The sequence below is a fragment of the Dipodomys spectabilis genome, unplaced genomic scaffold (assembly GCF_019054845.1).
Source record: "Dipodomys spectabilis isolate Male_0828 unplaced genomic scaffold, ASM1905484v1 ptg000589l, whole genome shotgun sequence".
NCBI lineage: Eukaryota > Metazoa > Chordata > Mammalia > Rodentia > Heteromyidae > Dipodomys > Dipodomys spectabilis.
In genome coordinates this window covers 994,112-1,002,952 of record NW_024871266.1, presented here as the reverse complement: position 1 = coordinate 1,002,952, position 8,841 = coordinate 994,112, and the positions used below count along the sequence as shown (strand labels likewise).

Here is an 8,841-nt window from a genome sequence, read left to right as displayed (position 1 = left end):
TGCCCTTTCCCTGCTTGCCCTTATCCCAACTCATCTCTGAGCCTATTGCCCTACCCAACACCTTTTTTCCATGTCCACCTCCTGGCTCAGCCTCTTCTTTGGGAAAACATGTTCAGGTGAGAGGATGTGCATGTGTCCATCCACAACACACAGAAGTGGTGCCAGAATGGTCTGAATCCAGTTGTGGTGGCCACAGAGAAGGAAGACCATGGCTCAGAGTTTGCCCCTCATCTCCTCCAAGCTATGGCTTGTAGAGCTTCTGGGTTCTTTGTTTTCCCCATGTCCACTGGCATTTATGGGGCCTAAGGTGTAGCCCTTGCCTCCCTCTCTCAAGCGGTGTTATGCCTGCAACAGCCACTGGGGGAACCTGATGGACCTTCAGCTTCACCACATGACCTTACTGTTCAATGTGGGCCCAGCTGTGTGAGCTATTCTCAGATAACTCCATGAGGTACATGAGCCCCTCTCCTTCATTCCTTGCTTTTTCATTTCTCTTCCCCTTGTGGGAGGTATTTCAGAACAGCCTTTTTTAAAGATAATTTGGTCCCAGCTGCTCTTCCCAGGCTTCTATAACATCTGCCCCACCTCCTTTCTTACCTGTGGTCTGTTTAGCTGGGGATTATTGGACAAGAGCTGGGGATGCTGCCACAATCACCAACCACTACAGCTTTAACTAGAACAAAGAGGTTCTGCCATGGACCTCTTCATCCTCACCTGGTACATTTCCATCTTTCTGGTCTGTGTCTTCCCAGGTGACAGTGCCATCCCACATGCCCCTGTTTCAAGGTAAGTGGGCCACATCACCCCTACTTAGTAACTAATCTTGGGTGAAGGGTTGTGCCCCTGTGTACACATTCACACGAACACACAGACATGATGCCAGATTTACCTGGAGATGCTCTAGGGGACCAAGAGAAGGGAGGTCAGATCTTGGAGTTTCTCTCCTCCCCCACTTGACTTCACCACCAACTATGATCTCTGTAGCCCAAGCTTATAGGACTGGAACTGTGGATGCTACTGTCCTCTCCAACCAACATTTCTCATGCCCATGACTTGACATAGTGGCTGCCCTTCCACTCTACCATTGAGGGAACAAATTGCTGGTGAGAGATTGTATGCATGTGTACATGTGTTAAGTGGAATGCATGCAGATGATGCCAGAGTTGCCAGGCAGGTGCAGCATTAGACCCAGGAGAAGGAAGACCAGGGCTTGTAAGACTGCCCGGAGGGGGAGCTCAATTACCTATTCTTCACTTTGTGGTCTTCCATGTTGATGGTTCCTCCCTCTAGGCCAATGTACTGTCATCCTAGATATCCCAATTTTGCGGCAGGTGGGCCTTTTTCCTCATATCTGGGAAACAATCCCCGGGTGGATTTTTGGGATTATGTGATTGTAACTGCATACCCAAGTTTGAGGTACACACTTTTGCCTCTTCCTGTTACATTGTGGCCCCAGGAGAAGGAAGGCCATACACAGAGTATTTCTGGCCTCCCTTCCAGACTATAGACTGCATCACCCTGGGTTATGGGCTTGGAGCCTGCAATGTTTCTGTCCTTCCAAACCAGTGCTTCACCTGCTACAGTGCATGATGAACTTTTTTTTTAATACTGTAGGCAAGGGTTGCAGTTACATGGGAAACAGAATGAGTACATTTCTCTTTTTATGTTGTTTGTACTTTCAGAATACTCTTTATTCAAAGTCCAATGTCTGACTGCATCTAATGGAAATGATGAGCATTGTCTCAGACTTCAAGATAATCCAGCAGCTCCCCTCCTCCCACAAGTCCGTGACAATCAAAAGTGATTGCATCTTGCCTAATGCATCCTGAGGGAACAAAGGAAGTACTCCTGGTTGGAACTACTGGATTATAATAACATCAATGAGGACATCAATTATTCCTTTGTAACCACCAAAATGTTAGTATGTCTTAGGGAGACATAATGACACACACACACAGCAGGTGCATCCTGAACTCTATATCCTGAAAATACTCTTGGGAAGGAATTTATGAGCCCAAGGGCACAGGGTGGGAAGAGGGCCAGGGGGTGCATTTGGGGGGTAGTCAGCCCCAACTGGAAGAAGAAAAGACAAAGCAAGCTGGGCCTTCGCTCTGCCTAGCAGCAACACTTACTGCCCCTTTCCATAAAATCCCTATCTCTCTGCCTTACACTGACAGTGCTACTGTGAGCAGAGAGTGCCCCTTTTACTACTGGGACCCAGTTTATTATTTCATTTGCTAAGATTCCCTGTGCAGTTCATCTGCTGCCCCCTAGTGAGGTGGCATGTTGATGCCTGGCTGAACTGTGCAATCTGGTTCTGAGCTCTATACCAGGGTTCTTGAGACATGAACATGTTGGTCCTCTAGTTTTCCTTTATTTCACTCTCTCACTAGCAACATTAAAAATGTGGAGCGAGTGAGCATGAGGTCAGTAGGGGGTAACAAAAGATCCTGGGTTTGCAAGGAATGTTGTAGGTAAGATAAAAAGCTGCCCTGTGAAGATTGAGTACCAGCTCTGCCTGTCTTAGGATCTGCCAATGCATGTCCCCTTTATTGTAATAACCAGGGAAAAACAGCAAAGTCAACAAACAACTCAGCTTGTTGCTCAAGTGGCTTAGAATTCCATTGTGTATATCTACCACATTTTGTTGATCCATTCATCTACTGAGGGGCATATGCTTTGGTTCCATATCTTAGCTATGTAAATAATGCTGCACTAAACATAGTCGTGCTCGTAGCTTTAGTGTGGCCTTGTTTGAGATAATTTGGGTAAATGCCCAAACGTGGGATTGCTGGGTCATAGGGGAGTTCTGTGTGGAGTCTTTTGAGGGACCTCCATACAGCTTTCCAAAGTGGTTGAACAAGTTTACACTCCCTCCCTCCAATAATGCAGTAAGGTTCCTTTCTGTCCACATCCCTTCCAGCATCTGTTGTTATTAGAGTTCTTGACTATAGCCATTCTAACTGGGGTGAGGTGGTATCTCAATGTTGTTTTGATTTGCATTTCTTTTATGGCTATGGAGATTGAGCATTTCTTCATGTGTCTTGGCCATCCACATGATCTTGTGTTTAAAGTATCCCACAGACTCCACTCCCTAATTACTCAAACTGATTCAAAACTTTGTCAAAGTAGCAGGGTATAAAATTAACCCTCAAAAATCAATGGCTTTTCTGTATGCCAACAATGAGAAAGCTGAGGCTGAAATTAGGAAAGCAGCTCCATTCGTAATAGTCCCACAAAAAATAAAATACCTAGGAATTAACCAAAGAAGTGAAGGACCTATATGATGAAAACTTTAAAAACTTGAAAAAGGAAATCAAAACAGAACTTAGAAAGTGGCAAAAACTCACATGCTCCTGGATTGGAAAGATCATTATCGTAAAAATGGCAATACTTGCCAAAGCTGTCTACAAGTTCGATGTGATACCTGCCAATATGCTATCCTCATTTTTCCAGGAAATAGAAGAGGCAATTCCAAAAATTCATATGGAACAATAAAAGACCCCAAATAGCTAAAATGGTCCTCAAAAGAAAGAACAGTGCTGGAGGAATGTCAATACCAATTTTCAAACTCTACTACAAAGCCATAGTAATCAAAACAGCTTGGTACTGGCACAAGAACAGACCTCAGGACCAATGGAATAGAATTGAAAACCCAGAAATGAACCGTCAGACCTACAGCCATCTAATCTTCGATAAGGGAGCTAAAAAAATCGAATGGAAGAAAGACAGTCTCTTCAGTAAATGGTGCTGGCAAAATTGGTTAACTACTTGTAGAAAACTAAAGCTAGATCCTTATATATCTCCCTGCACCAGAATCAACTCCAAATGGATCAAAGACCTAGGAGTCAAAGCAGACAACCCGAAAACATTACAGAATGGAATAGGAGAAACCCTAGAACTCCTTGACACAGGCCGAAATTTTCTTAATAGAGACCCAGAAACCCAACAAATCAAAGAAAGGTTCAACAAATGGGATTACATGAAATTGCAGAGCTTCTGAATGGCAAAAGACATAGCTATCAAGCTTAATAGAAAACCCACGGATTGGGAGAAGATCTTCACTATCCTTACAAGAGACAAGGATCTCATATCTAAAATATACATGGAACTCAAAAAATTAAATCCCCAAACAACAAATCTTCAAAGAAACAACTGCCCAGTAAATAAGTGGGATAAATACTTAAAGAGAAACTTCTCTGATTGTGCTAGATTCCAAGAGGTGATGTGTGTAGAGTGTCCCAGAGGTTTACAGAGCAGAGGCTTGTTCCACAAATGGCGGTTCAGGGAGATGTTATGCACCTCTATCTCCCAAGTGAATACCAACAGTAGAAGGCTGGGACAGACACACCTATGTTCGTACAACATTGTTCAGCATAATCAATGTAGCTGGAAGCATCCTAAGGACTCCTTGGCGGATGACTGTACACAGAGAATACCACATGTAACTGCAATGGAGTATTTACATGCCATGGGCTGTACACGGAGAATATGAAATGTGTACACAGTGGAGTATTGACACATCATGGGCTGTACACAGAAAACATGGCATGAGCACACAGTGGAGTATTTACACACAATGGACTTGACACAGGGAACACAATTTGTGCCCGTAGTGGAGAATTTACACCAGTGTGCTGTACACCAATAACACTGCAAGTACACACAGTGGAATATTTACACACAGTGGACTGTACCCGGAGAACATGGCTTGTGCACACAGTGGAGTATTTACACAGAGTGGACTGTACATGGAGAACATGACATGAACATGCAGTGGAGTATTGATGCACAGTGGACTATACATGGAGAACATGGCATGTGCTTGCAGTAGAGTACTGGTCCTGGGAAGGAAAGTAAGAGGCTGACTTTGGGACCTGGCATGGCTGTTCCTGAATCCGACTGGCCTTGCACCCCTCCTCATAGATTTCCCGGGAACCCTGTCCCCTTGTCCCAGCTGCCTGAGACCCCAGACTGGCCCTCAGCCCCTCAGCCCAGCTGCCTGGGGACCCCTGTTGGCCCCTGTTGTTCACTCATCTCGAGATGCCTGCAGATCCTGCCAGCCAGCCCTGGGCCACTCACCCTGGGTGGCCCAAGACCCTATCTGGATCCCAGCCCCTCTGCCTAGGTTGCCTTGAGTATCTTTCTGGCCCTTGGCCCCTGACCTCCCTAAAACCAGGCCTGGCAGACTTTGGCCCCTCGCTTTGGGGTTTTCCCAGCCTCAGCCAGCTGGCTCTTGGCCCCTCACCCAGACCATGTCCGGACCTCAGCCCCTAGACCTGGTCTGCTCAGACACGCTGCCATTTGCATTACCCCCATTAGAGGCTCAGCATGTTCTGAGCTGTGCACTCCACCTTGAAGGAGTTCCCTTGGGGTTCAAGGTGGCCCACTGGGAGCTTCTCTCAAGTAGGTAGACTCATGACGGTATTGGTGTGGCCAGGCTGTGGCAGGCTTCCTGGCCATATCTTCTCTGAAAGACATTTTTTTTTTTGAGAAATGAGACAGTGTCTCAATCAATCCCAGGCCATCCTTGAACTCACTTTCCTCCTGAGGTCATTGCTACACTGGGCTCATTTCTGTGCTACATTAGGGGGGCAGTGTGCCTAACTCCCAGTGTGCTGCTGAGGAAATGCCTTGGGTAGTTGGCAGTGGACAGGAGCAGCCACAAGATATGTGAGTTGATGTGCATGCGCAGCCTGCCCTGGCACCTCGTTGCTAGACTGGAGGGATCAGGTTCCCAGGAGTTGAACATATATTGTTATGTTCTGGTAGGTTACCCTAGGAAGGTGTCAACATTGTGTAGAAGAGGAGGACTGTAAATGTGGTTCCCATCCTGTCTTGACAATTGAATGGATTTAGGCTTAGAAGTGGGGGGCAGGGTGACAGAGTTCCGTTGCCTCTGGCCACATACATGTATTCATTAATGTGGCCATCCTCTCTTCTCCTCTCATTTTTTTTTTTTGTGCTGTGTATGGGGAACTGATGCTAAAGCCCTTGTTAAATGGGGAATTCAGAGATAAACACATTATTCTCTTAACTATCTTGAGAACAGTTCTTGCTGTGTGCCTTAGGCTGGACTTTGGACTAGCTGTCCTCCTGCCTCTTCTTCCTGAGTGCTTGGATTATGGGGTGCCTGGCTTATTTATTCTAATTTTTTGGAGTACTGGGGTTTGAACCCAGAGCATTGCCCTTGGTATACAGGTACTTCAACCTCTGAGCCACAACTCCCACCTTGGCTCTTTCTGCTTTATTTTTCTGATAGGTTCTCACTTCCCCCTTCCTTCTACCTATGTCTCCCAAAGACGTGAGATTACAGGAATGAGCTATCTTACTCAAAGTAGTCCAATTTTTAAAATCTTTTGAAATATCCTGGTGAAAGAAGATTTTAGGGCAAGATTCTTTGTATTTTACTCTAAGCTTGCTGGTTAGCCTACCTTCTTTTGCCTTCTGAATGTTTTCATTGATTTATCAAAGATAGCAGGAAGGAATGACCAGATCCTACAATGGCTGCAAGACCTTATACATCTGACCTTACCTCTGTTCTTTGTTCTCTACTTCTACCTCTGTTTAGCCTGCTTTTAGCTTGAATTATGCCCCAGATTGGCTTTTTCCATTTCTGTTAACACAGAGCCATAAATTAGGCATACAAGATTGCCTTTGACTAAACAGCAATAACAAAAATCACTTTTCTTGGGAAGATTGATCCTTGTGTCAATTATTATTTGTTGTGGCCATTTTTAGGATGTAATACCATTTAAGTGGTAATGCCATTCAGTGCGTCAGCAGTATGAATTCCTTTGCTTTGATCGTTGTTCTAATTCTCTTTCTTGGATTAGAAACATTTCAGTGTACATATCCTTGAATCTTGAAGACTTCCCTGTGTGCTGGAATGTCCTTAATCTTCATCTGAGGTTTAGTTCTTGTGAGGCTTGTTGATCATGGATGTGTAGCTGTAAGTCAGAAGGAGTGGTGGACTGGCTGTTGTTCATGTTTAACCATGGCCCTTATCCTGCCCTTACATGCCTTGTTTCTGACTTCCAGAGGCCATACTTGTTGTGGATGATCCTGTGGGGTTTGTTCCAGGTTGCTGACCACCTCTTCTTCTTTTTTTTTTTTTTTTTGCTTATGTGGTGCTGAGAAATCGGACCCAGGGCCTCATGCATGCAAGGCAAGCGCTCTGCCACTAAGCCACCTTCCCAGCCCTGACCATCTCTTCTTATGGCCCGTTTTGTGCTTGCATGCAGGCCGGCTCTCACATGGACTTGGTGATATGCTTGTATGCCTCATTTCCCTTTGGAAACTGACAATTCTGGCTCAAATAACTGTGGAGATTGTGCCTGTGGGCTCAGAGGGCATTTAGGGGAAGAGGTTATTCAAAAATCTACTGTCTGAGACATTTGATGGGGTGTGGGAGGTTGGCTCTGATTTTTCTTTGCCTTCCAGAAGGATGTTGGCCACGGAAGACTTGGGGAGAAACACTACCATCTTTTCCAGCATGAGGAATTTGAACTTCATTTTTTAGATAATGGAAGGACTTTTCCACTTCTGTTCCAGGTTCTCTACAGATGCAGTAGCAGCAGAACAGGCATGTGAACTGTGTGTGCCCTGTGAGGTGTCTGGGTAGATACCTGGGCACAGAGAGACCTGGTCAAGTCCTGAATAGCTCAGGTAAGCAGCCCGGAGGGATAGACTGTTAAGGGTGATGTCTAGGGAGACACTTTGGCCTAAGTAGGGCTTGTTCCCATCCTATGTCATTGAGACAGCTATCTGTCCTCCAGATTTCATCCTGGTATACTGACATATTTGGGGTGATTGTAGGAGGCCAGGGAATGCTGTATATCTTTGTAACAAAGGTTTCCTCACCCTGGTGAGTGCTCTTTTCCTCATGAGTGCTCATTTCCTGGTGAGTGAGTGCTCTCCTCCTGGTGCATATCCTCTCCTAGTGACTGCTCTCCTCCTGGTTGAATGCTCAACATTGTGCTCCCACACATGGACTAGTGGATGCTGATGACGTTCTTGGAGAGACTGAGAGGAAGAGCATCAGTGTGTCTTCCTCTTTCATGAGGAGGATATTTTGTAAGCATAGGTTTCCATCAGCACTGTGAGAAATCAGGGCGGAGAAGCAGTACTGGGCATTTCACTGCATCAACATATGGGGGCCATTTGTGTACTGTGCAGTGATTCCAACTATACATTTGCCCTGACTTGAGTTCTGTTTAACTTCAAGTTCTTGGGAATGCTTACAAAGTGGGCAGGCCTTCTGGAGGAGTCCAGATTCTAGGGCTGGGGTTGGGGTGTGTGGGCTCAGTCCCAGTTGAGACTAGGTCACTGGGCCTGTAGGAGGGGAGGGGTCCTCCACTGTCCTGGGTACCACTGCACTGACTACTGTACCATACCTCTCCTTGGCTTTGCCTTCAGCTCCTCTTCCTATCACCTTCCCCTCCATGTCTGGAGCCATTCTGCAGTGACGTCCTAAAGCAGATGAGCAAGGGAACAGAAGAGGTTTCTGTGAACTGGCCTGATTAGTGATGGAGTAAGTGTTCCTTAGAGCTCTGTATTGTAAACTACCCTTCTTGACAAGCCCTGTCTTCTGAGGAGAAGTCCTCTATATTCTTTTTGGTGTTAAACCATTTCTATGAGTGATAGTTGACAGTTGTGTGATTACTGGTCACTTAAGAAATTGGCAAACTTTATCTTAAAAAGTCTTTAGTTGATGCAAATATCTGAGGATTTGTGGCCTAGCTGGTAGAGGCAGGGGATTCTGGAACCTGAATTAAACTGTGTTGTTCTTCATTGTTCATTGTATGCAATCTGCAAGTTGGCACCAGAGACGTAGTGCTG

The 8,841-nt window shown here is 45.6% G+C and overlaps 1 long non-coding RNA gene across 1 annotated transcript; it reads left to right on the top strand.

Annotated features, from left to right (window-relative positions):
• The first annotated feature begins 1,963 nt into the window (after nucleotides 1-1,963).
• On the top strand, nucleotides 1,964-8,336 carry LOC122100614. Its single transcript, XR_006146212.1, has 3 exons — nucleotides 1,964-2,059; nucleotides 3,269-3,270; nucleotides 8,325-8,336. It is a non-coding gene; the product is annotated as an uncharacterized LOC122100614 (long non-coding RNA).
• Nucleotides 8,337-8,841: the final 505 nt, after the last annotated feature.